The sequence below is a fragment of the Rhamphochromis longiceps genome, linkage group LG17 (genome assembly GCF_057381845.1).
Source record: "Rhamphochromis longiceps isolate RC_006_pf linkage group LG17, R_longiceps_female_GT1.1, whole genome shotgun sequence".
NCBI classification, from domain to species: Eukaryota; Metazoa; Chordata; class Actinopteri; order Cichliformes; family Cichlidae; genus Rhamphochromis; species Rhamphochromis longiceps.
The window spans coordinates 21,651,170-21,678,810 of NC_140573.1; the positions used below are offsets into that span (position 1 = coordinate 21,651,170).

The 27,641-nt window shown below is 41.5% G+C and overlaps 1 protein-coding gene across 6 annotated transcripts in view; it reads left to right on the forward strand.

Moving 5' to 3' along the window:
• The first annotated feature begins 17,081 nt into the window (after positions 1-17,081).
• Positions 17,082-27,641, forward strand: part of shank3b (SH3 and multiple ankyrin repeat domains 3b) — a 59,873-nt gene continuing 49,313 nt past the window's right edge. For all 6 annotated transcript variants that reach the window (XM_085386084.1, XM_085386086.1, XM_085386088.1 and 3 more), the window contains exon 1: positions 17,082-17,460. The gene's annotated coding sequence lies outside the window, so the exon portion shown is untranslated. The remainder of the gene's footprint in view (positions 17,461-27,641) is intronic.

Sequence of the window (27,641 nt, forward strand, 5' to 3'; positions counted from 1 at the left end):
GCTGAAAGACGACCACCACTGAACAAGACACACAAGCTGAAACGTCAAGACTGGGCCAAGAAATATCTCAAGACTGGTTTTTCTAAGGTTTTATGGACTGATGAAATGAGAGTGAGTCTTGATGGGCCAGATGGATGGGCCCGTGGCTGGATTGGTAAAGGGCAGAGAGCTCCAGTCCGACTCAGACGCCAGCAAGGTGGAGGTGGAGTACTGGTTTGGGCTGGTATCATCAAAGATGAGCTTGTGGGGCCTTTTCGGGTTGAGGATGGAGTCAAGCTCAACTCCCAGTCCTACTGCCAGTTTCTGGAAGACACCTTCTTCAAGCAGTGGTACAGGAAGAAGTCTGCATCCTTCAAGAAAAACATGATTTTCATGCAGGACAATGCTCCATCACACGCGTCCAAGTACTCCACAGCGTGGCTGGCAAGAAAGGGTATAAAAGAAGAAAAACTAATGACATGGCCTCCTTGTTCACCTGATCTGAACCCCATTGAGAACCTGTGGTGCATCATCAAATGTGAGATTTACAAGGAGGGAAAACAGTACACCTCTCTGAACAGTGTCTGGGAGGCTGTGGTTGCTGCTGCACGCAATGTTGATGGTGAACAGATCAAAACACTGACAGAATCCATGGATGGCAGGCTTTTGAGTGTCCTTGCAAAGAAAGGTGGCTATATTGGTCGCTGATTTGTTTTTGTTTTGTTTTTGAATGTCAGAAATGTATATTTGTGAATGTGGAGATGTTATATTGGTTTCACTGATAAAAATAAATGATTGAAATGGGTATATATTAGTTTTTTGTTAAGTTGCCTAATAATTATGCACAGTAATAGTCACCTGCACACACAGATATCCCCCTAAAATAGCTAAAACTATATACAAACTAAAAACTACTTCCAAAAACATTCAGCTTTGATATTAATGAGTTTTTTGGGTTCATTGAGAACATGGTTGTTGTTCAATAATAAAAATTATTCCTCAAAAATACAACTTGCCTAATAATTCTGCACTCCCTGTATATACAAATGCTCTCATTAATATTTAGTTAAATGTCCCTTGACTAGACACTTCGGGTAACATCAACAAGCTTCTGGAATAATTCAGACTATATATTTGACCACCCAGGCAGAACTGGTAGTTAATTTACATTGGCTAGTTTCCTCGCATTCTCCTGGCTTTTAAGTATAGTTGACTATAGTCTTTGTTATTGTAAGGTCTTTACTTTATAATAAAAATGCACCGTGAGGCAGTTGTGATTTGATGCTAGATAAATAAAATTAAGTTGAATTCAGCATATTTTCAACAAGGTTTTGGGAAGCCCATTCTAGAAGCTTAATGTTAGCCAGCTTTATCCAATTCAGAACCAGTTTTGATATGTATTTGTCCTGTTAGAACACCCGACTGTGTCCAAGTTTCAAGCATCTAGTTCTTAATTTTAATTTAATTTAATTTAGTCCTCCATTATTCCACACACTTTGTGCAATGTACCAGCCCATAGCATGATGCTACCACCACAGTTGGTACAGTGTTCTATACTGTGCAAGTTTCAGTGAGTCTCAACGGTGTTGATTGTAGAGCAGAGACTTCTTTCTTGGTACGCACCATCTCAGTCCATGGTGGTGTAAAACTGGCTTCATTATGGACCGTGCTGCTGGTGTTCCAGCACTTTCCAGTTTATAACAGGCTTGATCCTTGGTGTTTCCTGGGTCGTTCCTGAACATCCTAACCAGTTTCCTCTTATCTGAGGGTGAGAGTTTGGGTCTTCTTCTAGACCTTGGTAAAGTTACACATTTTAATAATTTGTACTTGCATTCAGCTGTTTGAACGGATGATCTTAGAATCTGCTGCTGTTCAGAAATGGCTCCAAGAGATCTTCCAACTTAAGTAAATCTAGAATTCTTGTTTTTAGATGATGAGTTCCTTGAACTTTTTAATTGATCTGAGTATTGATCAGTCCACCGAGTGCTGTCAAACAAGTCCTTTTTATGCTGTAAAGAGAACCTACCATTTGCAGTTAATCCTGATCACTGATCAGAAGTTAATAGTCCTTGGACCCATCAAGTTAAAAGACATTGCAAAACCCTCAATATCACTTATAAACAAATTTTTGAGTGTATGTATATATTTGAACCTATGTGGATGAGAGATCATTCAAAATAAATTCAAACTTGTGCACTCAGGTCTTGTTTTTTATAGTCATTATTGATGCATGCTGCACAGTCATTCGACCATCGAAAAAGAACAGTTCCAAGTATTCACATTGATGCCAATGATGAAACCATGGCCAAACAGTATAAGGTGGATTTCACTGTGATACATGGTGTAGGTTTCTTCCTCAGTAGATGACACTGTTTTATGGCTGCTGCTCATTTTTATTTTATTTTAATCAAAACTGAGTTGAAAAAACCTTTTAAGTGCTCACTTTAAAGCTTTACCCTCAATTGCAGTACACCTGGAAACACCTCGTATAGCACATGTTAACAAGGTGCTTAATCTCCCGTCCATGTGCTGTTGCCATGGTAGCGAGCCGATCTGCCTCTTATTTAAATGTAAATCCCCAAAACACAGATATTCAGCTCTGTGGGAAACTATTTTTTTCCTCTTTCTTCCTTTAAATCCAGCTTGGCTGGAAAATCTCCTGAAAGGTGAGGAGGAAGAAGAATCAGGAATTTCAGGAGGTTTTTAATCTGCCACAGGCCTTATAACTCAGATCACATATCAACCTTTAACCTGCGTGTATTTCCTTTAGTTAGACAACAGGAAATGAAGGTTTGTTTTCTGCTCTGTGCAGTTTTACCTTGGAGCCAAACATGCTGCAGTCCACCAGAGAGCGCTGTGGTTCTTTAACAGGCTCAGTGGCCTGCGGCCCTGCAGTTTAAGAGGTTTTCTTCAAGCCTGCAAACTTTTCTCAAAGCGATATTAAAGACGTTTTAGTGGGAAACTGGAGTTAGTTTTGTGGTACTGAAGAATGACCCACAAAGAGCATCAAGGACTAGCACAGATTAACGGACAATACAACTTTATTTAACCAGAAGTTGGCGTGAATTTCTGTATAATCACTTCCCTTTGCATTAGAAGGGCACTGTGACGCACCAATAGCAACTTTTTCTCTGTGTGATTGGAAGATAAAGAACAAGTTCTGCACACAGTTCTGCAGTATAACCACGGACAACAGGGGGAAAAGGGGAAGGTCAGGATGGAGAAGGTTGGTGTGACAGTGCGGCAGATGCTCAGGATGGGATGATACACTGAGGCAGCCCCTGAAGTTAGTGGCCCAAGAAACAAGAAGAAGCACCACAGTCAGTGTAAAACATGGACAATATGAACATGATGTCACCTGTTGATTTGTGAAGTCCTCTTCTGAAGCCTTGAGTGTTTTCAACGTCACCATCTTGATTGTTTGGTATTAGTCCTTTCCTTTCTTTGAATGGGCTCACAAACTCATCAGGAAGGTATTTAGAGAGGTTTTACCGCACATTTCTATAGGACCACAAGACCTTTTGCAGCCACAAGTGTGGCCCCCTGGTGGCCATTACAAAGAATACAAGTCTAAAACAAGAGCATAATTATTTCTTTTGGCTCTTAAATGTACAAACAGTATTTAAACTTATCTGTTCATGTTTTCTGATTTTGAAATACTTCAGATTTTCTTCTGCCAGTTACTGTGAACACACCGTTGTAGGTGTGCCTTGGATCCACCTGTTTGTACTCTCCTTCCTCAATATTTGAACCTTAACACTGGTCAAAACAACTGTTTATTGTTTGTTTATCACAGCTGATGTCTTCTGCCGCTCCCTGCCCTTAACTTTAGGTAGCACGTCTGTCTATAACACTGAAACCAACATGTCTCCATGTTAAATGATTGGAAAGTGCATATAAAGAGATTTATTCGGGTTTTTCACCCAAACATGGAACACTTCAAAACATTTTTGTCCGGGTCAATCGTTTACGCCCAGATTTATCTTTCAGAGGAGGTCTGTGGTGACGTGTTAAACTCCTCAGGGTGGCGCTCTGCGAGTGGTGCATGCATATAGTATGGCTGAGTGACGGGTGAGAGGTTTACATGTGAAGAAGGGGAAAGAGTCATGTGATTGTGGGCCACGTGCACTCTGATTGGTCGAGTGTCTTGAAATTCAAGTTAAAAGTGTGTGATTTATTTATTGTTTTTCCCACATCCATCTTTAAATGGGGCTCATCATCATCATCATCATTGGATGAGAGTGATGATGCTCAGATGCTGAATTCCCCCCCCAACCAGGTTTCATCGTTGCCATGGTGATGGGGCCGCTCCTCCACGCCCACACTGCTTACCCCCTCTCTCTCTCTGCTCTCTCTCATGCTCACAGCGAGCGAGCGAGGGAGAAAAGACAAGGAAAAAAGAAAGAGAGCGAGAGAGAGGTGTGTTTTCTAACCCACGCATTGGAGTGGGAGACAACGTGCACACTCACACGTGCACACACACACACACACACTTGCATCCACAGTGTGTCATGCTAGCAGTGTGTGGGCTGAGCCGACCAGCCTTCCACTCATCCTGCTTCTCTCCCTCTCTCTCCCTCTTCTTCTCCTCTCTCTTTTTGTCTCCAGATACTCCTCTTCTTCTTCTTCTTCTTCTTCCTCCTCTTCTTTTCTCCTCATCTTCCATCCTCTCCCATCCTCTCCTCCTCTGTGTTTCTCTCTCCATCTTTTCTTTTCAGTTTATCATCATGGAGAACGAGTCGGCAATCTTCTGGGTGAGTCTCTCTCTGCAGTGCTCTGTGTGTGTGTTTGTGTGTGTGTGTGTGTTAAAGGTTTGTTTGGATGATGTTTCAGCAATATGTTTGCAAGTGTGTGTGTGTAGGTGTGTGAATCAGTAATTTGTAACTTTAAAACTCACGATTCCTTTTATTCACACTTAACCATTTTTACCTCTTCTTATCATATGTTTCCTTCCCTCATCCCTCCTTCCCATCTCTTTCCTTTCCCTAACTGTCTTTCATCTCCTCCTTTCTATCTCTTGGTCCTTTTTTCTTTTTTCTTTCTTCATACTTTTTTCTCCCCCCCCCCCCATTAGTTTCCTTTGCCAATCTGTCCCCTTCCTCTTTTCTTTATCCCCGTGTCTCTGTTTTCCATCTCACCTCTTCTGTACCTTACCTTGTCTGTTCCTTCCTTAATTTTTATTCTGCTTTCTTCCTTCTTTCCTCTTGATTCCTTTACTCTTCTCATGTCCTTCTCTATCTATCTTTTAATTCCTTTACGTCTGCATACCGCCTTCCCCTTCTCTTCTCCTCTCCTCTGCTTTCCTTTCCTTTCCTCTCTTGTCCTGCCTTTTTATTTCCTGTTTCTATTTCCTCCAGCATCACTTTACTGTCCTTTGAGTATGTGTGTGTTATGTAAGCGCAGCTGTCAATGTGTAGGCTGTAGTCTCAGACCGACCACCTAAACACATGATCCCCTCCAGCCCATCCCACTAAAAAAAGAGAAAGAAAAAACCCCACTTAAAACAGGAACAGGAAGTAGATCTTCTTCTAAAGCACTGACTCTCTTTGACATCTTGTTGCTGTCACAGCTAGGTGGTTAAAAGCTGTCGTGAAAGAAATTTATATCACAAATTAATGCGAAAAGAAAGTGTAATTTAAAAAATTATAGAGGCTGATTTTTTTCTGGAAAGCTTTGGAAAAACTCCATTCTTAAATGCCAGATCGTGGTTTTGAATGAATGGTATAAATGGCGTTCTTCACTCATCAAACAAGACAAGACATCTGACATCTGATAATTAATCCGGTTTGCAGTTTGTGGAAGCTGGCTTGTGACTGAAGCTGGCCAGATTTTTAAAAATCATACCTTTCCTCTGATATTGATTACATTCTCACATCGTAGAGACAATGTTAGATTCAATTCAAAGACAGTTTCACTAAGACTAGCTACTAGCAGCTAACCACAGCTAACAAAAATAGCAGCAACAAAAAAGCAGCGCTTTCAGACAGAAAAATTCAGCATATCCTCAACAACTCACCACAGTATAGTTGTCATCAGTCAGAAGTGACTTGTATCAATGACTTGTATCAGTTCTGACTGATGACTCCAGAGTAAAGAGTGTAGAGACTTCTCACCCAGCATTAACAGCTGAGGTAAGCAGTGGACTGACAGCCTTCCACAAATAGGGAAAATCTGCAGGTTCCAGTACAAACAGTAGTAGAAACACACAGGTTGGCTTAAGCTATTTTGGAGATTGAAACATTTTTGTCATACAGCAGCCATCTTAGCTATTGTTATGCACTTGAACTGGGAGGGGTAATAAAGCAAAAATCCGCTGATCCACTGACATCTAGTGGTGAAACTTTTACACATTAGCAATTTTAGAAACCTGTTTATTTCTTCTGTAAAGTTAGACATTTGAATGTAGGAGTCTGTGGGGACTGGCTGTTGCAGCCAGCTTCAACTTTTTTAGTTAACCTAATTGTTAAAAAGGGTTGTTTTGTTGTCCATTAAGCTCATTTACATTTCTCAGAGGAGTGATTACACTATTAGAATTTATTTGTGTGGAAAATGGTGAAAATTGTAGTTAACAGATGTTTCCAAAGGTCCAGCTGTGTGGAAACCTCCGAAAGGCCCCGAACAGGCTGGCCTTGGCCACGCTAACCCCCATTTAGTCCATGAAGGCCCTGAGGCCAGAAACACTAATTGTCTTGTATCTTTGTTGGAAAACATGTTTGAATTGGCATTTGCATTTACAGTCTCTTTGAGTCTTTATTGTCCGTTTGTCATTCTGTGGTCTTTGCGGTTGTTTTTGAGCCTCTTTTTCTCAATATTACATCTTGTTACAGCCTTATATTTGATATTGATATTTTTAAATCTTTTAATGGTCATGCTATCTTTAAAAGTATCTCTGTGGTGATTTATGGGATAGAACAAGAGTGTCCACCCTTGGGCACTCTTGTGCTGTTGTTGATCCATGAGACAGCTGCAGAGAGATGTTCTAACATGCAAAGAGCTGAAATTAAAACAACCGTTAAAAACAATAAAAAGTGTCCACTGTACCCACTGTCTGAGCTTTTTGGTCTTTGGTGTCTTTTTCTCCTCTTCTCCTGTTCCTGGTGAACTCCTTTGTCTCTTCTTTCCTTGTTCTGGTCTACTAGTCACCCATTTAGAATTAGATTTGCATCCGGTGTGCAGTTCGCATTTTGGAGGACTGCACAGGAGCTCATTTATGATGAATAAAAATGCCTCTCCATAGGCTCTCTGTAAGCAAATTTCTCTGTAAATAGTCAAAACAACAGTAGCATAAGCTAAACTAAGTAGTTTTTAGTACCTAAACCAAACCAGGTAGAGTTCAGGAACTAAATCAAACTAAGTTTTTACATAAAACAAATCAGCAAAGAGAAAAACACATGCCTGACATACATACAGTGTATTCTTCCACCACCTAAAGTGGGCACTGTGGGGCTGTAAAACGAGGCCTTTATCTCTTGGCTACAGATATTGCTGCAACCACTTCGTCAGGGCACCGATGCCAAGTGATGCCTTGAGTATAATGAGAAAACGCTGGATGCATATGTTGAAACAATATTATGTTATGTCTCGAGATCAGAAATCGTTGTTTGGTTTTTATCTTTTCCAATTTGCTGTGCTTTGTCTCATTCAGGAGAAGACACTGATGCTCATTCAGTCCATTGTATCAGATGCTGTAAGAATTCTTGTTCTTACTCTAATGTGAGAAGTACAGATTCTCCTCAGATTTTAGATTCCCAGTGATGTGCGAAACTTGACAAGATAAAGTGTGTGTCAGAGGGAGAGAAATTCAGTGTGTATTATCAGCTCCTGCTATTGGTTACCATGGTAATGGCCAGGGGAGCTGCATTTCCAGGACACACACACACATCTTGTTCACACCTTACAATAAAAAGCATCTTTGGTGATCTGACCACAAATGGATGGATGGCTTTAAATCCAGCTGTGAGCACACCTGAAGCATTCAGACGTGCTATCAGGATGTGGCTGTTTATATTCAGAGCGACACATGTGGCGAGAAGTGCAGCAAGAGCGCAGATACATAATGAATGCAAATGCAGTCAAAAGCTCTCTCAACTGCTGGGAGAGGACTGAAATTATCATCAAATTAAAGTCATGAATTCAAGATTCAATTTAGGGATGTTTTCACTTTGGTTCGGCTAAAACAAACTGGTCTGTTTGCGCAGCTACTTCGACTCATTTAGGCGAGTGAGAAATCTCATCTCGTATAAGGACAATTGTTTGAAATTCAATTCTGGATTTTACAGCAAGGCAATGAAGAGAAGCCAATATGAGAGAAATATGATGTCTCTTAGTACTCTCACAGCAGCATTTTCGGATCACCTGGAGGCTTTTTCAGAGAGCTGTTAGGACTTCCTGATATTAAGGATAAAGGCCATTTTTCACTTTCATTCTGAGACAGGGTGTTCCTAATTTTGACAAATTAAGTAACTGAAAGAACGTGGTCCTCCAGATGTCTTTTGTGTGCGAGTTAAAGGATATGATGACTCCAAGATTCCTTACAGCATCACTGAAGGCCAAGATAATGCATCCACAGTGACTATTTGATTGTTAAGTGTGACGGTATTAACCTTTTCTAGGTCCATATCTTCTTTTATTTCCCAAAAGTAAACAAGGACAGAGTTAGCACTAAGAGTTTCAAGGGCCAAAACCTATAACAAGTCCAATAAAGTTTCCAGATATTATAGTCAAACATAGAGGCCAGTCATCCGTGAAGGAGATAATTTAGTAGGTTGAGGTGAATTGGAAGTTTGGAAGTAAGCTAGCTCAAACAAAAACATAGAGAAGTTGGTATAAACCTTCAACCTTTAAAATACTTTTGTATTTTGTTATTTGGCTGATTTATGGTAGCGTGAACCTGTACGCAATCTTAAGGAAGGCGCCTCTTTGCTTATGAGGTCAGTCAGTAGTAAACCAGAAAGGATATAGGCTCCAGGTCGGACACAAAGGATAAAATAAACAAACTAGTAAGCGCCTTGAAGCAACTGTTGTTGTGATTTGGCGCTATATAAATAAAATTTTATTGATTTGAATCTGGAGAGTTAGCTAGTTTGGCTGGTTTACATATAATTATCTCTCATCAGATGGCTAACATAGAAAATAATTTTCAGTGTAAGGGTTAAACTGCACACAGTGAAACTATATATTCTGAGGTTCAATCAGTGAGGTACAGCAGTGGCATCATAAGTTCCTACTGCCATCACATATCAGCACAAACACCATCCCCAGAGTGGTTTGGTGTGACATGCTGCTGTGTGGTTTGGTCTACTCACTGTGATAAAACCCTGATCCTCAGCCTCAGAAAGCTTAGAAGCCCTGATAGTGATTCTTTTATGAAGCATGTGTGGTAATGTACACCATGACTTTTTAAAAACAGGAGTAGTCCTAATAAAAAGCTGGAGAGGCAGAGTTTTTAGGGTTTGTGGTCTATACAAGTTCAATACAATATTTTTTAGTAGTAGTTGCAATTTTGATTTAAAAAAACTATAAGATTTCTAGTTTTTTGGTTCAGAATTTGCCTCTGAGAGATAATAACTTTATTGGCATAAATTAAAAAAGAGAGTTGACAAAGTTTCTTGACAGACATCACACAGTATGGCCAAAAATAAAACAATAGTGTGAATGGGAAATGAAAACAGTACAACTCTCCATAAAAGTATACAGCACATTTTTAAAATGATACACTAGCAATTACAAAACAATAAGATATGATAGAACAATAAATGTCAGAAAGAGCAACGAAAGAGAGAATGCATCATATAAAACACATAAATATGTGATTTTTAGAAGCAATTCTGAGAAGTCACACTGATTTCAAAGGTAGGTCATTCCAAAGTCCTGATGGCAAAAACATCATCTACTTTAGATTTAAGTCTCAGAACAGCCAGGAGGGCTGAGGATCTAAGGCTTTGAATTGGCTCATGTGGGGTCAACATATTTGCTATGCAGCTTGGAGCCAAACCACATCGGGCTTTAAAAATATCAGTAAAATCTTACAATCAATTCTAAAACCTACAGGGAGCCAGTGATGAGAAGCCAGGATCTGGGTGATGTGACGCCATCTGCTTAAACCAGTAAGAACCAGAGCTGTTGTATTTTGAACCAGTTGGAGACGAGTGACATTTCATTTATACCAAAAAAACAAAAGAAAGCAAGAGTAATCTAACCTGGAAATAAATGTACGGACAACTTTTTCACAGATCACATTTTGAAAGCACTGGTTTAATTGTGGCGACAGATCTGATTTCGTTGAAGCAAGACTGGAAGACTTTCCGGATGTCTCAGTTAAAGTTTAGGCCTGAGTCAAACTGTAGCTTTAAGTGTCTGGCGGTTGGGTACATGTTAACATGTGTGTTGGCATGATGGCATCCCACAGTTGCTGCATACTTACATACATCCATGATGGAAATCTGTTGTTTCACCACATCTAGTGAGATCTGGTGACTGTGGAGGCCACTTAAGTAAAGTGAACTCATTGTCATATTATAGCGTCTGTTATAATGGCATCTACTGGGGGGGTCTTCCCACTAAGACCCCCAGAGTGTGTGTGTTGCCTATAGCCATTACAGCCAGCCAGCCACACCTTTCTCATGTTCTCCTGAGGGAGACCTTACCTTTGTAACATGTTGATACAGGTATCTACCTGAAACTGACACATGTAGAGCCGTGGAGACCTGTCCTGTGTGGTCTTGTTGTTATGCCAAATAAAAGCCTAGTGTTCTACCTACCTGCCTGGACTATGAGTTATCTGGTTGTCCCAGGCTAACTAAGAAATTAGTTTGAAATGATAGGAGCTTCTATGACATGGATTGTAATCCTGCTGGAAGCAGCCATCATAAGATGGGCGTAGTGCGGTCATAAAGGGATGGACATAGTCAGCACCAGTAATCAGGTAGGCTGTGGGGTGTACAGGTTTCACAGTTGCTACTAAGGGGCACAGAGTGTGCCCAGAAAATACAAGGTATGATGGATCCTTGTTTTCATTTTAGTTATTCAAAATTCTGTAGCAGAAATCAGACAAAGCAATATTTTTCCAGTCTTCAATGTCAAATTTTGGAACTTGTGTGAATTATAGCCTCGGTTTTCTGTTGTGGCATCTGGTGTGTCGTTCTGCTGCTATCACCCATCCACCTCCAGGTTCGACATAAGCATTCAGAGATGCTCTTTTATATACTTTGGTTGTAACAAGTGTTTGTTTGAGATAGGGTAACGCAGATAACCACTTTGATTGTATGGGCAAATCCTAATAGACAAAAAGATAGCATTTCTTCCCCGTGGTTGGTTCGAACTTCAGTAGGTCGTCTTCACCATTTCTATATACCTAGAAGCATCAAGCTGCTGCCATGTGATTGGGGTATTAGACACTTCCGTTAAGAAGCAGTTGAACATCCATCCATCAAGTCAAAGCAGAGAAACTCAGACCCTACACCCTCTTCTAGCTCATCCGGAAATTCCCAGGCCAGCTATGAGACATAATATATCCAGCATGTCCTGGATCTTCCCTGAGTCTTCCTCCCAGTAGGGCATGCCAAGAACACTCACCTTCACCTAGGACAGGGGTGTCAAACTCAAATACACAGTGGGCCAAAATTCAAAACTAGAACAAGGTCGCGGGCTAACGTTAATATTTATTGAAAAATATATTCCTCCAGATTTAAGAATGAATCTCTTCTTATGGACTCAAACAAGTTTTGCTGAAAAACTGAATGTGGAACAAGCAAAGCTTAATACTAAACAATGTATATATTAGCTGTATAATACCAGTAGGCCAGCTCTAATAGTAATTTGGTATGGCTTCGCGGGCCAAATGTAATTAGGCTGCGGGCCAAATTTGGTCCGCGGGCCAGAGTTTGACACCTATGACCTAGGAGATGCCGATTAGGTATCGCAGATATATGCCCTAATCAATTCATTTGTCTCCTATCGATGTGGAAGAGTAGCAGCAGAGCTTAGGTAAATCAACAGCTTCACTTTCAAATTCAGCCCTTTCTTCACACCAATAAACATGTACAGTATGCGGGGCCCCAATCCATCTTTTAATCTCTTGACCTCTGCTGGAAACAGCACCACAGGGTAATCAATATATTTTGGCATAATTTCTGGACAGCTGTTGTGTTCCCTACTTATATTCAGATTTCACATACTCAAACCGTTAAAAGCACTTAAAAGTTTCAGTTGGTTTTGTCAAATCTGTGGTTCATAAAGGCCATCAGAAAAACAAAACAATCCCACAGTAATCATCCCAGTATGTTTCTCTACAAGACGCCTGTTTGTTATTATTCATGAAGTGATTGATTTGCAGGCGAACAATGCAAACTCACTACAGGCCTAAAGGGTAACTATAACCCTAAATTAGACGTGAAAGTGATCGCTACTGTTAGTCTTTGCAGTCGTCTCTGAATAAACTCTAGTGTCTACATTTATAAATAGAAGGAACAGTCTTTCTCTCTGAGCAACAGTGCAGCTCACTGATGGTTTTTTTGGACAACAATGGAGCTCGATGACACAGAAAAGACATGTACAGACAACACTTGTAAATAGGGTACATGCTGTGCTGCGTTTGGTGTTGTGATGGGCTATAATATTTTTAAAAATCTCCAAAGATCGTTTAATCCACACAGGATTTGGGGGGGATTTGTAATGTGTTCATCACATAATGTAACAGCAGGTTTTAATACTTCATGTTGGATGTGAAATATATCAAATACAAATTAGGACACAATTAATGTGGTCTTGTTCGTCCATGTTTATTCGGACTGTGAGTATTAGACCTTTTTTTTTAAGTACTTTTAGTTCTGTTCTGTAGTTACAGCTAAGGAAATAACAATGAGGCTTCTCAAAAAGATGTAAATAGAAGAATATGTGGATGTGTTCTTGTTCAGGTATCAATGTGAGGACTTCTGTAAGCGTTTGACCTTCTGAGGACATTTTGTCAGGTCCTCGCTTTCTTAGAGGCTTGTTTGATGGTTCAGGTTTAAATGAAGTCACATCAAAGCAATTGTCAATGAGGGACCTCAAGAAGATATACAAGAATATGTGTATGTGCATGTGTTCTTGTTCAGCTGTGAGAACTAGTGTGAGTGCGGGGACATTTTATTGGGTAATAATGTTATTGCAGAGTTTAGTGGGGTTTCAGGTTAGAATCAGGTTACAGTTAGGAAAATGTGATTGGATGAAATCGATGTCAATCGCCCAGTTAATTCTCTGGAAACAACATCAACATTCCTGGATGAATAGCGGGAGGGTCTAAACTTTTTCAGTAGCGTTTGTCTTGGTGTTTACCTGATGAGCATCAGTAAAAAAAAATATAGTAAGAAATATACATTTTTAGTGTTAACCTTTTTTTCCATTTTATTACTCTGTGAGTATTAACCCTTTAAAACCGGTCAGAGCGGGCACGCTCCGTTTTGCATAACTATTTTTAAATCCCGGTAGCACAGCAACCACGTGAGCTAGCGCAATAATTTTTTTTGCATATGAGACCGGAGGAGTTGTACTTACATCTTATGCCATCAGCTTGTCCTAGGTCACAGTTTCCTTCCACATATAGCTTTGCAAAAACTGCATAAAAAGCACTTGCAGCAACAAAAACATAATATTCCAGAAACTCGCTTTGCCGATCCGATCAGCTGTTCATAACACTTCCTACGTCCATCAGCGTGAACTATCGCATGTCCGCCATGACCTGCCCAAAACCGGAAGTGACGTCATTTTCGCGGAAATGTAGTTTTTTTACCATCAGGGCCTCATGAGCTTATACTGGTGTTTTTAAAACTTATGTTTGACTTTATGACTTTCTGTATCGTTTCTGGGATGCTTAGGACTCATATTGCACTGCTGGAAATAGTTTATTTTGATGCATGTGCTGCTTTTTTGCAAATTTGCAGTATAATATTTATTTTCGTTTTTCCTGCAGTGTATAAAAATTGGTGTATTTCAAAAATAAAACTATGAAGACACTCAAAATAAATTTCCTGTGGTGGGAAACTAGTTTGTGCAACTTTTTTGTATTTACAGTTTTGAGGGATAAGCCTCTTAAATTTCTCTAACTAGAAATATATGTTAAAAAACAAAAACAATTTTAAATTTTTTTGCAGTTTATTGCACTTTTTTTTGCCATTTATGTAATTACTATGCACTTAATGCATGCATATTATTACAATTTAGGCTGTAATGGTTGTATTGATGTATAGCAACTTGAAATGCTCCCAAAAATGGCTCTACAACATGTAAAAATATAATATAAGCTCTGGCGGACTTGGTTCTATAGGTCTTAAAGGGTTAATGTATGATCCTATAACAGGGCTTCTGGACCTTATATCAAATTTGCATGTATTCTGAGTCTAGTCTGTCTGAATTCTGTTTTTATAGTTAACATTTACATTCAGGCATTTAAACACAATCTGTGTCTTAATCCCAGAGGTCAGGATTTTTTCTCAATTTTTCTTCCTTCAAATCGTCTTAACTTGAATAATATAGTAGGTCTTTTACAATCTTCCTAATAACAAAACCAGCACAATGTCATATCCTCTTCCATCTATTGATTTATGCAGAAATATGGGAATATGGTACTCAAGAAGCCTGCCTCAAGTGGACATTAGAGCAATTGCAATTTTTCTTCAGCTTCATTTTTCAGCCCTCTGGGTTGCCTCTTAAATTTTCAGTGATGGGGCATAAAATGTTAAAAAGCTGTGTATGTGTATGTCTGTGTTCTTGTATAGCTGTTTTTATGAGGACTAATGTAATAATTATTATTATACCATCATTGGCTTGTCTTTTTATCACATGCCTATTTGAGGGTTTAATGTCAAATCAAGTTGCAGTTAAGGAAATTTCAACAGGGTCTGTCACAAAGATAGAAGTTAAATGTGAGTGTTTGTGTGTTATCAGTGAAGTCCAGGTTCTCAGCTTTTTCCTGGCAAACATCCGTTTCCTTGGCAACCCAGACAGGAAACAGGAAGCGTGAGTCAGAGGAAGTCCTTCTAATCTTTGTCTTTACTTGTTTTAAATTGTGTTCTTGTTTGCAACATGTCCTCCTGCTGTCTGCGTTGCTGTGGACACATTCCGGTTTTACAGACAGACCCACACAGACCAGCTGGCTAGCATGCTGTTAGCAATTAGCAAGCCACCAACTGCCTGCAAGTAGGCTACCATAAGCTAACAGGCTACCAGAGGTTACTCCCACTCAGTCTGTTTTTCAGATTTGGTCATGCATAACTTTGGTCTTTATTGTAGGGCCAAATTTGAGTCAGATGTTGATCTTCATATGTTGTTGGTCTTTCGTATCTGAATCTCAAGCACTCTGCCACCATTGATAAGTTAAAGCTGGCAATGCATAAAATAATTGTAAAAAATACATAAATAAAAGAAAGCCCAATCTTGGTGGCTGCATCAGTCAGGACACATTGGAGACTATATATATGAACAGACTAGTGGAGACAACATAAGCTTTAAAAGTATCAGGGTGAATAACCTGTAATATATGGTAGAATCACAGAAGAGTTTGCAGGACAGTTTGTTAGGTTTGTTGGATACGGGAATAGAGATTTCCTGCCAGCACTATCATGATCAGGCATAAGAAATTCCAGTAAACCAGCCATTCTGGTGTCTGTATTCAGCTCTCAATTCCAGATCAACACAAGTCAAACTGGCATGTGTCCGGTGTTGGGAAGGTTACTTTTAACATGTATTTCACTACAAATTACAGAATACATGCCCCAAAATGTATTTTGTAACGTATTCAGAATACGTTACTGAATGAGAGTGATGTATTCTGAATACTTTGGATTGCTTCATGTATTATCATGCTTTTTACAACTACATGAATGTACTATTGCTGTGTGATTCATTACTATTACTGAAGGCTACTCACCATACCAATACCAACTAGATTTTTAAATCTTAATATAAAATGAGTAGCAGTAGGTGGACATTGGGTAAGGCATGCATGTGTTGTTTGGGTTTCCACCAGCGTGGAGTTACCAAAAATAGAGAGAGCATAGCTTAATATATGAAACAAGAAAAGACCGCTATGTAATCCATTTATTTCAACAAAGTAACTGTATTCTGAATACCACCTTTTGAAAAGGTAACTGTAACGGAACACAGTTACTCATATTTTGTATCTTAAATACGTAACGCCGGTACATGTATTACGTTACTCCCCAACAGTGCATGTAGCCGAATTAATCGAATAAACCGAATTAAAGCAACTGTTGGATTGCTGGTTAAGAAAATAGAAGGACAAGTGTAAGTTGAAATAACCTTTTGCTCATTTCCAGCTCCATATTCTTATTCTTGGACTCTACTAGAGTACCATGCTTGACTTATAGTTCAAAATAATCCTTGCTGGGTTTTGGTGCAGTTCTGCAGTTCATCTTCTCTCTGAAACTAGTTAAATTAGCTCTAAATCCAAAGACTTTAAAAAGCGGAATAAGTTAAAAATTTACAGGAAAAAAATGGAGTTCATTTTGTATGGTAAAATAGCTCTATAAATGTAATATAGAAAAATAAAACAGAATTTACTTACCAAATGTAATAGAGAAATACTTAATGAGTAAAATAATTGGCGACTGGCTCCCTGATGCTAAGTCTCATGGTTCAAGGTTATCTTTGAGTGTCAGTTTGCAGTCCATGCACTGGCTCGCTCGTACATGCTAGCAGCTAATCAACCCTGCTAGCATGTACGAGCTTCAGCTGCTGCAGTGAGGCCCTCAGCCAGTTCACGTTTCTTTGTACTCGGCTTAGAATAGAAACTGAGAAATAAATCAATATGTAAAACTTTACATAATTCTGCCAGCATGGCAGTGGATAAGGAAAAAAGGTTTGCAGCCTTGTTGCCATGCTAACAACTTCATATTGTGTAACTAAGTGAACCTGAAATGGCCTCCGTGAAATGCAGCTGTGTCTGACCCACTTCTGATTCACACTGCTCCACCATCTCCTAACATGTTTTTTCTCCTTCTTTTCCCCCTCTATATCCTGGCCTCCCTCGCCTTTACCTCCCACCCGTCTTCCTCTCGCTCTTCCTCATCTCTCTTCCTCCCTTTCTACAGGATGGGCAGGGCAGCTCCCAGAACACAATCTGAAACCCTGAGACCTCTCACTCCCCTGCAGGATTACTACACTTTAACTACAGTATTACAACACAAAATCTTTCATAGTTTGAAGGGTTCAACAAAAGGCACTACAATATAAAGGTCTCCATCTGCTGCAGAAAGCACCCATCCGACTGCTACTACAGGATTACACCACATCTTCATCCAATCAAAACCTTTCAGAGACACAGGAAGCAGGCACCCCAGGCTGCACCAGGCTGCCCCAGGACCAGAAACCAAAGAAATCACCGGACCAGTAACCCAGACCAAAACAGAATCAGGAAAGACCAGAAGAGACCAGTCGAACTCAGTAAAGGACAGTGGAAAAGTTTGATGGGACTCTTGACGATAGGTGAGTAAATCTATCTTGATATTACTAGGTTTCCTCTCTGCACTTGAAGCGATGATGGATTTGCTTTTAGCCATTTCTGACTCTTTGTTGTCACTTTCAGCTGTTATGAGACTGTTTTGAGTTTGTTTTAAGTCATTTTTGCCCTTTGAGTCCATTTGGAGTCTTTTTTTAGTCATTTGTTTTGTCTCTGGAGTCAATATTAGTTGTTTTATGACTGTTTTTAATCTTTTTGTTCTCACTGTTGGCTATTTTTTGTGCTTTGACTCTGATTTTAGTCATTGTAGTCTTTTTGTGGTAATTTTTTGGGGGGTGTTTTTTATGAGGCTACTTAGTCATTTGTCATTTAGTCAGTTTGGTTTTGGTCATTTCATTCTTTTAGAGACATATTTAGTTTTTCTGAGGTCATTTTGTTGTTTTTAGCGGTTTTATAGCACTGTGCAAAAGACTTGAGCCACCACTCATTTTGCTAGAAACACAATATATTGAGAGCATACAGAAATCGAGTTTGTAACATTCTAACAAACTTGACGGTCAATATTTGATATGATCACCTTTATTCTTCAGCACAGTTTGAACTGTCTGAGCCAGCTTTCTGTAATTTTTTTAAAATAGTCTTCATGAACATTTCTGCTGGCTTCTTGAAGGACATTCAAAGCTCTTCTTTGGATGTTTCTGCCTTTTATTCTGATCCCACACTTCTTCAAAATGTTGAGGTCCAGGCTTTGGGGAGGCCAATCCATGAATGATATTGTTCAACTGTGTGCTTTTCTGTCCAGATATGCCTTTATTACATTAGTCTGTTTGGAATCATAGTTATGCTGAAAAATGAATCTATTGGTACTTTCTTCATAATTCCATCCCTTTTTGTCAAGATCTTCAACACCACTGGCTCAAATGTAGCCAGACCATAACAGAGCCTCCACCATCTTTTACAGATGGCTGTAAACGCTCACTGTTGGACCTCCTTCTGGAATTCCTCTCCCTGTTTCCTTTATTCAAGAAGGGTTTCTTGATAGCTGCTTTCCACTGAGACCATTTCCAATGAGACTTCAGTAAACAGTAGATGGATCAACTTCAGTTTTTTCTTATTTCTTACACACATGACTTTAAGGTAATGATTGTCTGCTGTAGATAGTTTTTGGGCCTGGTACTTCTTTTGTATTTTCCTGTCTTACAGTTTCGACTTGAACACTGCACTCAATGCTGAGATATACCAAGTTTCCCACTATTAGTCCTCTGAAAATTGTCAGGTTCAAGGACTACACTGAAAATCAATGAAAAAGCCATCAATGTCCTTAAGAAACTCTGAACAACTATTACTCAAGAGCACTTTAAAAACATTACAAGTCACACTTCCTAAAAGCAAATTATAAAGACATTAGTGGTGGTTCAAGACATTTGAGCAGTATTCTACATTGCAGTGATTTTAGGACATTATGTGGTCTTTTCTTAATCTTCTAACTGAGCTTTGTGGATTTTACATGAAAAACAATTAGAGCCGCTTCAAGCAAACAAATATCCAGATGAAAGTGTGTTTTCAATCTTAGGCCAGTATCATAGCACCTGAGAAAATGATGTAAGAAGATGGCTTGTCTTATTATGACTGAACATACATTTATGGAGCACTGACATTATATTCTGAACCTAAAATCTGGAAGCATTTAAGTAAATTTGTAAGTTATTTTCATCAACAACTGATTCAACAACTGAGTAATTTGCCTGGATAAAAGCCTGTAACTGCATGGAGTGAGTCTTTTATTTTTTATTTATCCTGGATCATCTATCAGTTTTCAGATGTGTGTGTTGAGAAACTGTCGATCCGGAGACTTGATGCTGCTACATCGCTGTTTGCTTCAGGACAGGATTTGTAGTAAAAGGACTAACACAAGAAAAAAAGGACAAGTGTGATATTTTAAAACACTTCCAGACACTCATTCATTTGCAGTCTAATATAGGACCCCGTTTCTGCTGGTTCATCCACCTCTTCATTTAGGTTCCTCCAGCATATTTAAGGTCAATGAAGTCTCTTTTTTTATATCTCAGTCTATAAAGAGCATAAAAAACACTCCTCACTGGCTCACATTCATGCCACAACATTGCAAACCTTGAGTCATGTTTGCAGGTCTGAAGAAGAAGTGAATTAGCTTTTCTGCTGCCGTGATTCAAACAGCGCTCACATCCTGCAGCTATTGGCTGCAGTGAAAGCAGCTGAGGCGCCCTGTCAGTAGTGGAGGAGGAAGCCATTTTTTCTCTCTTTGGGCTTATTTTGAGTCTCTTCATGGCTGTTTTTAGTCATTTTGAATATGCATGTATAGAATCACCAGTCGAATTTTTACCTTTGGAAGTTATGCCTCTGCTGCCACCTTTGCTGTTGCAGAACTCTCCCATAGATAAATACACTAGAGAATTTAATACTGAAACTAGTGAAAAAATTAACTAGAACTCAACTACTTGATATAAACTGAAAGAAAACTAAACAGAATTAAAAAAATAATTGAATGAAATGCTGGACAAGTACTTGAGTAACAAAACACAACAACGTGATTAAAGAACAATCACCAAAGAAAAAAAAATATTTAAAGGTACGAAGACCCCTTTCTGACCTCGAGTCCAGGAAAACTAACCCGGTGTTCCCCTCCTGACTCCTCCAATAATAACGGCAATATCTGAAGTGCCTGATTAATTGGCTTTAGGCCAGTTCTATTGTAACAAGGTGGAAGTGTGTATGTAGGCTGAAGGCAAACTGTCAGCACAAGTAAAAACGTGCTTCTCACTTAGCCTTCACTCGACAACTTGCTGTGCTTTTTTCCTTCTCTTTCAGCCTCTGAAACAGAATTTGAAATTCAGGACGTCAAGCTAATTTTTTTTTCCAAATTATTTTATTCTGATCACTCGGTGTGTAAAACAGCCAGACTGTGATCGCTGTCAGCTGGAAACACAGACGCTCTTCTCACTACAGAGGAACATTCAGTCTTTCTGAATTATACAAGAGGGCCGTGAAAGTACATCTGAGCTTTTTATCAGTTTTCCAGCTGTCAACTAAAATTATACTTAACTTTCAGATGTCAAAATGTAGACTGCTGATACACTCGTTGGATTTAAAATGTTTTTTTGAGTAAAAAAGGCCTTTTTTAATGGAATTTGGTTGGTATTCATCACATGACAGCTCATCAATTTCAAATGTACTGAGAGAAACTGAAGGCTTTCTATGGTCTTCACCTTAATGTATCAGTGACATATACCATATTTACATATTTGCCTAAACTGCCATAAATACAGCTGTGGTCATGCATATCTCATGGTAATTTGTTTTTAATGATTTCGTTGAACTGTTCTTTTTCCACGGTGGGATGATTGTACAGCATAGGTCTTTAATTACTGAAACAAGAACTGGAAGCACAAGTTGGAATTCATTTGGGATTGTCTCTAATACTTTTGGTATCCATCAACAAGCTGCAATAAATGAAACCCATTTGACACCTCAGAGTTAATAGAAAAATACACCTGTTATGGGATTCACAAAGATTTAGATTCTGTTTGAAATAGATGGACTCTATGCCTTATCATTGGGCAGTTAATGTTCATCAACCAACTGGTGACAGAGAAAATTCAGTGTTTGTGTGTAAACTCTTACTATTAATCAGTTCTTATCGGACTCTTCCTGTGGTCTTCAGGAACCAAAGCATTTTTAGACCTCACTTCTACTTCCAGATGAAGAATGTAGCCTCAGCATTGTTCTGTGTGGGAGGACAGTGGCTCCACTCAGGACAAAAACTGGAAATGATCAAAGTGTTGACCCCAAGTTATTTCAGGACAAAGTCTCCTGCTGCTCTAATCGAACAAACAATTTCTACTTTTTCCCAAAAGTCGAGCCTAAATCGGAGAAGCACAGAACATCCTTGATCAGATCGGTCCTGAAAGAAACCTGAGGACCAACCCGAGGAGACATTACATAACAGAGCACTCTGCAGGGTAGAGTGGAGGAAAACAGTCACTGTGAGCAACACAAAAGCTGCTCCTGCTCCCACTGAGTATTACCTGAAGGACCCATTAACATTTACAACAGCAAGCACAAAGATAACAAGGAGCTGCGCTTTTACCAGGGAAAATATACTTTGATTGCCGATATGTAGCAGAAACGTTTTGCTCACTCAGGTGTGAAAGTCTGATTTTCAGAGCGGCTGAGATGGAGGGAAGAATGGGAAGAGAAGAGGGATGAAACAAAATGGAAGAAGCAATGAGAGATGGAAAGAAAAAAACTGAACCTGTCTACATTTTCCAGGTGTTTGAAGATCTATTTGCTGAATTGATTTTAACCTTTTTTTATTAGCTCTACTTCTCCGTCAGATTTATGAAAGGGCAATACTAGAACTTTACTCAAATTTCTTATAGATCGTCTGCTGTTTGGCATTTTAGTTAATGAGAGGATTTATACTCCTAACTTGTCTCATATTGCCATTTGGTTAAGGTCCTCTGGTATAACATTTAACAAGCTGGGCTCCTCTCTACCTTCATTTTTCAAAGTCTAGTGCAGGGTAGGATCTGTACAAAGAAAATAGAAACTATATTTCCTTTAAGGCTGAAGACATTTGCCTTTAAAGTGGATATAAAAAAAAAATCTCAGGACTTTTCCCTTGAAGACAGCAGTTCAGATCCAATAAAAGACCATTAATTTAGACCTGAATAGAAATCAGTTGTAGAAACTGCATGGAAGCATTTGTGTATACCTGCAGGTCATCAAAAGACATCTGATAAATATCAGATATGGTAAAAACTGCCATTGATCGACAAACTATTCAGTTTTATTCCATCTATCTAAAACATGTGTGGGCAGATTTTTTCTTTTCTCTGAGAATGTGAAAAAACTGAAACATGAACCATAATGCTGAATTGTGGTGAACTTCATGAATGTGGTAATCATAATGTAAAACTTCGTTACAGTACACTAGGACCAGCTAGGTTCGACTACTAGAGTAGTAATGAGTGTAGCGTGTAATAAAGACCACAGACCAGAAAATAAGTTACAAAGAACAAAAAAATGTAAAAAAAAACTGAAAACAATTCAGCAAAAGGCTGAATAACCCCTTAAACAAACAAACAATCAAAAAAAGAAAAGTTGTCTCTGTGTCCTTTAACTATTAATCCCAGAATTACTCTGAATGCTTATCCGGTGCTTTGAGAGTCAACTGTTCTTTTGCAGAGGTGTATGGATTAATCCTACCAGTTTTTTTTTTCAGCGAAAGAGCGCAACCTCCAGCAGGGGGCGCTTTTCCCGTTTCCTGCTCAGCACAGTTCAATCGGTCTGTTGGTGGCTCACCATCTTGTTTCTTGCTCAGCGAATCAAGCTTTGATTTTAGCTCGGCATTTCCCAATCCAAACCTTAATGGCCAAGTCCCGTTCAGTTATGTTCAGAATGTCACTAAGGCAAGGACAGGTTGGAAAGACCAAAATACATTCTCCAGAGTACAAAAATGGCTTTATGTAGACTTCTGGCTTGTTGAATATTTTTTTCACTTGTTTAGGCAGCAGCTCCGCAAGGACTGTCTGCATTTCTCCCTCTACAGCAGGGGTGTCAAACTCAAATATACAGTGGGCCAAAATTTAAAACTGGAACAAGGTCGCGGGCTAACATTAATATTTATTGAAAAAAAAAAATCTTCCTCCAGATTTAAGAATGAATCTCTTCTTATGGACTCAAACAAGTTTTGCTGAAAAACTGAATATGGAACAAGCAAAGCTTAATACTAAACAATATATATATTAGCTGTATAATACCGGTAGGCCAGCTCTAATAGTAATTTGGTATGGCTTCGCGGGCCAAATGTAATTAGGCTGCGGGCCAAATTTGGCCCGCGGGCCAGAGTTTGACACATATGCTCTACAGCATCAAAAGGAAGGAACAACCCGGTTGGGTGTGGCTGGTCACAGGAGTCACGCTGCAGCGTGCCCTTTCACAATAAGAGTCTGAACACATATTTTAGCCATCTTACCTGACTTAACATAAAAACACCATGAATTAGCAAGTTTTTTAACCTTTATGATCTATTTATTGACTATTTATCACCTGTAATATATTTCTTATGACTGTTTTTACTAACAGGCTTTTATTTGACAGCTATGTTAACCAGGGTTACAATAACATATTTCTTAACAATAAGATTGAGATCCTTGTTTTAAAACCCTTTTAGAAACAGATGACTTTATGTTGTACACTGCATTGTGTAAGTCCTGTACCAGGAGTAAATGGTTGTATCAACCAATGACAGAAATACTTTAAAAACGGACACCAATTAGGAACATAATACAGACCTGAATTAAGATTAAGGTCATATTTGCAATTTATGATTTTTTTTTTGTACATGGATTCTGTGAATTATGAAATGTTGTCATATATCTGTAGACCTTTCCATAAAAGGTTTGAATTATGGCTTCTGATGCCAAAATATCCACTATAAAAGGGCAGATGTTTAGTTCAGGGGCAGTTTGTTTGCACAAAAACACGACAAGCCCTCTCAAGTCAAGTTAAATACCAGTACTGACTTTTAGAGTTATTTGCCTAGAGTTTATCTTTTACCTTTTTTACTTTTAGAAGGGTTGTTTACTTTTCCCTTCAGGACGTTGAGAGCCTGCGGGTCTATTTTAGTCTAAAGTCACACTAAAGCACTTTACTAAGGATTCAGTATTGTCAGGGCTCTGTGTGCGGGCAGGCAGAGATGAGGATCCAAATGCAGGACTCGAACACAGAATTGAAACTCAAAAAAACCTCAGCTTTATTGCTGGCAGAAAAACAAACATGGAGTGAGGATGGAACACTGAGACCAAGGACACACAGGCATAATTCTGAGGGTACGACGCGACACTGAGCATGGGAAAACACAGGGCTTATATACACAGGGTAGTAACGGGGGAATCGGCAACAGGAGGGAGACACAGCTGGGAGAGATCAGGGCTAACAAGACGGGGGAGCTAAGCTGCACACACTAACATAAGACAAAGACTTTCACAATAAAACAGGAAACATGAATTACTAAACAAGCATGCAGACTTTACACTGAGAGACAGACAGAATGACACATGGAATCTGAACTAAACTAAATGTGAGATATAACTGAGAACAAATCCTTAAGCACGGATAAACAGAAACAAGAAATAATAATCATCATCATCACTACGAGAAGAAAACAATCCATGAAGCAGAAATAAACCAAAACATAATAAACTCAAAATACTGGGTCCAACGGACCCAGAACCGTGACAGTACCCCCCCCCTCTAAGGGCTGGCTCCCGACAGCCCCAAACAACAAAAGCACAACAAAGCACCAGGCCAGGGCGGGCGGAGGGGGTCCAGGATGGAGGGACAGGCCCAAGCAAAAAAAAAAAAAAAAAAAAAAAAAACAAGGAGCACCAGAGTCCAAAAAACGCAGGAAAGCATATCAAAAACAAAACGAAACCAGAGCTCACCAAGAGTCTACAAAAAGTCCAGGGGGCCGACCGTGCACACGGCAACGGTGGCGACGTGCGAACAGTTCTGGAGGCCGACCGTGCGGACGGCAACGGCGGCGAGGAAGCAGTTCTGGGGGCCGACCGTGCGGACGGCAACGGCGGCGAGGAAGCAGTTCTGGGGGCCGACCGTGCGGATGGCAACGGCGGCGGGAATGCAAGCCTGGAGGCCGGCCACGCGGAAGGCAGTGGCGGCAACAGAAGTCCGGAGGGCGGCCACGGTGGTGATGATGCCCAACAAGCGGCCTGGCAGATGACCGACAATGTGGAGGTGGTAGGAGGGGACCCGAAGGCTGCGTGGCCCCTGCAGCCCCAGGCGAAGCGGAGGTTGGATCAGATGAGGCAGAGGCTGAAGCCGAAGCTGGGCCAGGCGACGCTGAAGCGAATGCGGAGGCGGGGCCAAATGAAGCTGGTGATGCGGGAGCTGGACCAGACGAGGATGAGGACGCGGGAGCTGGACCAGACGAGGATGAGGACGCGGGAGCTGGACCAGACGAGGATGAGGACGCGGAGGCTGGACCAGACGAGGATGAGGACGCGGAGGCTGGACCAGACGAGGATGAGGACGCGGAGGCTGGACCAGACGAGGATGAGGACGCGGAGGCTGGACCAGACGAGGATGAGGACGCTGAAGGTGAAGCTGAAGCCGGAGCCGGACCAGGCTGCAGCTGGCGTGGATGAAGACGCGGAGGCTGCAGCTGGCGTGGATGAAGACGCGGAGGCTGCAGCTGGCGTGGATGAAGACGCGGAGGCTGCAGCTGGCGTGGATGAAGACGCGGAGGCTGCAGCTGGCGTGGATGAAGACGCGGAGGCTGCAGCTGGCGTGGATGAAGACGCGGAGGCTGCAGCTGGCGTGGATGAAGACGCGGAGGCTGCAGCTGGCGTGGATGAAGACGCGGAGGCTGCAGCTGGCGTGGATGAAGACGCGGAGGCTGCAGCTGGCGTGGATGAAGACGCGGAGGCTGCAGCTGGCGTGGATGAAGACGCGGAGGCTGCAGCTGGCGTGGATGAAGACGCGGAGGCTGCAGCTGGCGTGGATGAAGACGCGGAGGCTGGACCAGACGAGGATGAAGACGCGGAGGCTGGACCAGACGAGGATGAAGACGCGGAGGCTGGACCAGACGAGGATGATGATGCTGATGATGATGCTGATGATGAGACCGCAGCGGGCGAGGATGATGAGACCGCAGCTGAAGGCTGGACGGGCTCCTCGGGCCCCCCAGCTGACGAGGCAGGCGGCTGGACTGGCTCCTCGGGCCCCCCAGCTGACGAGGCAGGCGGCTGGACTGGCTCCTCGGGCCCCCCAGCTGACGAGGCAGGCGGCTGGACTGGCTCCTCGGGCCCTCCAGCGAGAACAGTCTCAGGACCAGTGGGAACAGGGGCCCCTGGAACACACAGGACAAAACCAGCAGGCGCACGGGCCTCTGGCAGGGACAGAACAGGACCAGCAGGCGCACGGGCCTCTGGCAAACACATAGCAGACTTCAGCCGCCCAGAGCATTGACTCTGCTCAGGCAGTGACAGCCGGGTGCAGTCCTCAGCTGGGTTCCTAGCCTCCAGGGGTCCAGAGTAGGCTGAGGGCTGAAACTCAGCCTCTGGGGAGGCCCTGGAGCGCGTCACAGTCTCTGAACTGGCCAGCTTTTTAGGAATGATTACATTATCATGAGGTTTGTTGCTCTGCTTAGAACAAACTGATGAAACACAGTTCCTTTTAGATTGATTTGACTGAGCTTGAGGCCGGGCGGCTGACTGAGCTTGAGGCCGGGCGGCTGACTGAGCTTGAGGCCGGGCGGCTGACTGAGCTTGAGGCCGGGCGGCTGACTGAGCTTGAGGCCGGGCGGCTAACTGAGCTTGAGGCCGGGCGGCTAACTGAGCTTGAGGCCGGGCGGCTAACTGAGCTTGAGGCCGGGCGGCTAACTGAGCTTGAGGCCGGGCGGCTAACTGAGCTTGAGGCCAAAGTGGTGGTGGTGGAGTTGGTGTCTGGGCTACAGGCGGCTTCTGAGCAGGAAACACAGGACACTGAGCTACAGGTGGCTGCCGAGCAGGGGACTGAGCTGAAAGCGGACGGGCAGCTGACTGAATAAACATAGCTCCAGAATAAACAGATCCAGACGGAACAGTCTTAACTCCTGGATCTGAAAAAACATCAGGCGCACAGTCTTCTGAACCAATGGGAAAATAGTCATTCTTAAAACGAAAACTCTTATTTTCCCGAACCGGAGAAACACGAGCTGTAGTGTTCATGTAGCTGGCGTTCGCAGCTTTGGGGGAAACAGTCTGTCTATCCCTTGACAAAAAAGGCGAATGAAGGGAGACTCTGTCACTCACCCTAGGCGGTTGTTTAAGCTGAATCCCAGGCTCCTGCTGGAGCTGTGAGTGCTGGCTGCGTGTTCGCTGCCTCCCTGTTGAAGAGGGAGCGGCGCTGGCGGAATGTGACGAGGGAGGACTCTGCTGTGGCTGCTCCTGCTTCGATGTGGAAATGCTGGGTGAGTCAGGTGGCACGATAATAATCCCTAACATCTTGTAAAAGGCTTGTGCAGGCGTGAGCTGATTGCTTGCAGGCTCGTAGTAATCCTCCCGGGACCGGCTGGAGCGTTTTCTGCGAGACCTGGGCGTCCGCGGGGAGGAAGCAGACGAGTGGGCCGAAGGGTAGGCTGCCAGCGAGGAACGGCAGCACGGAG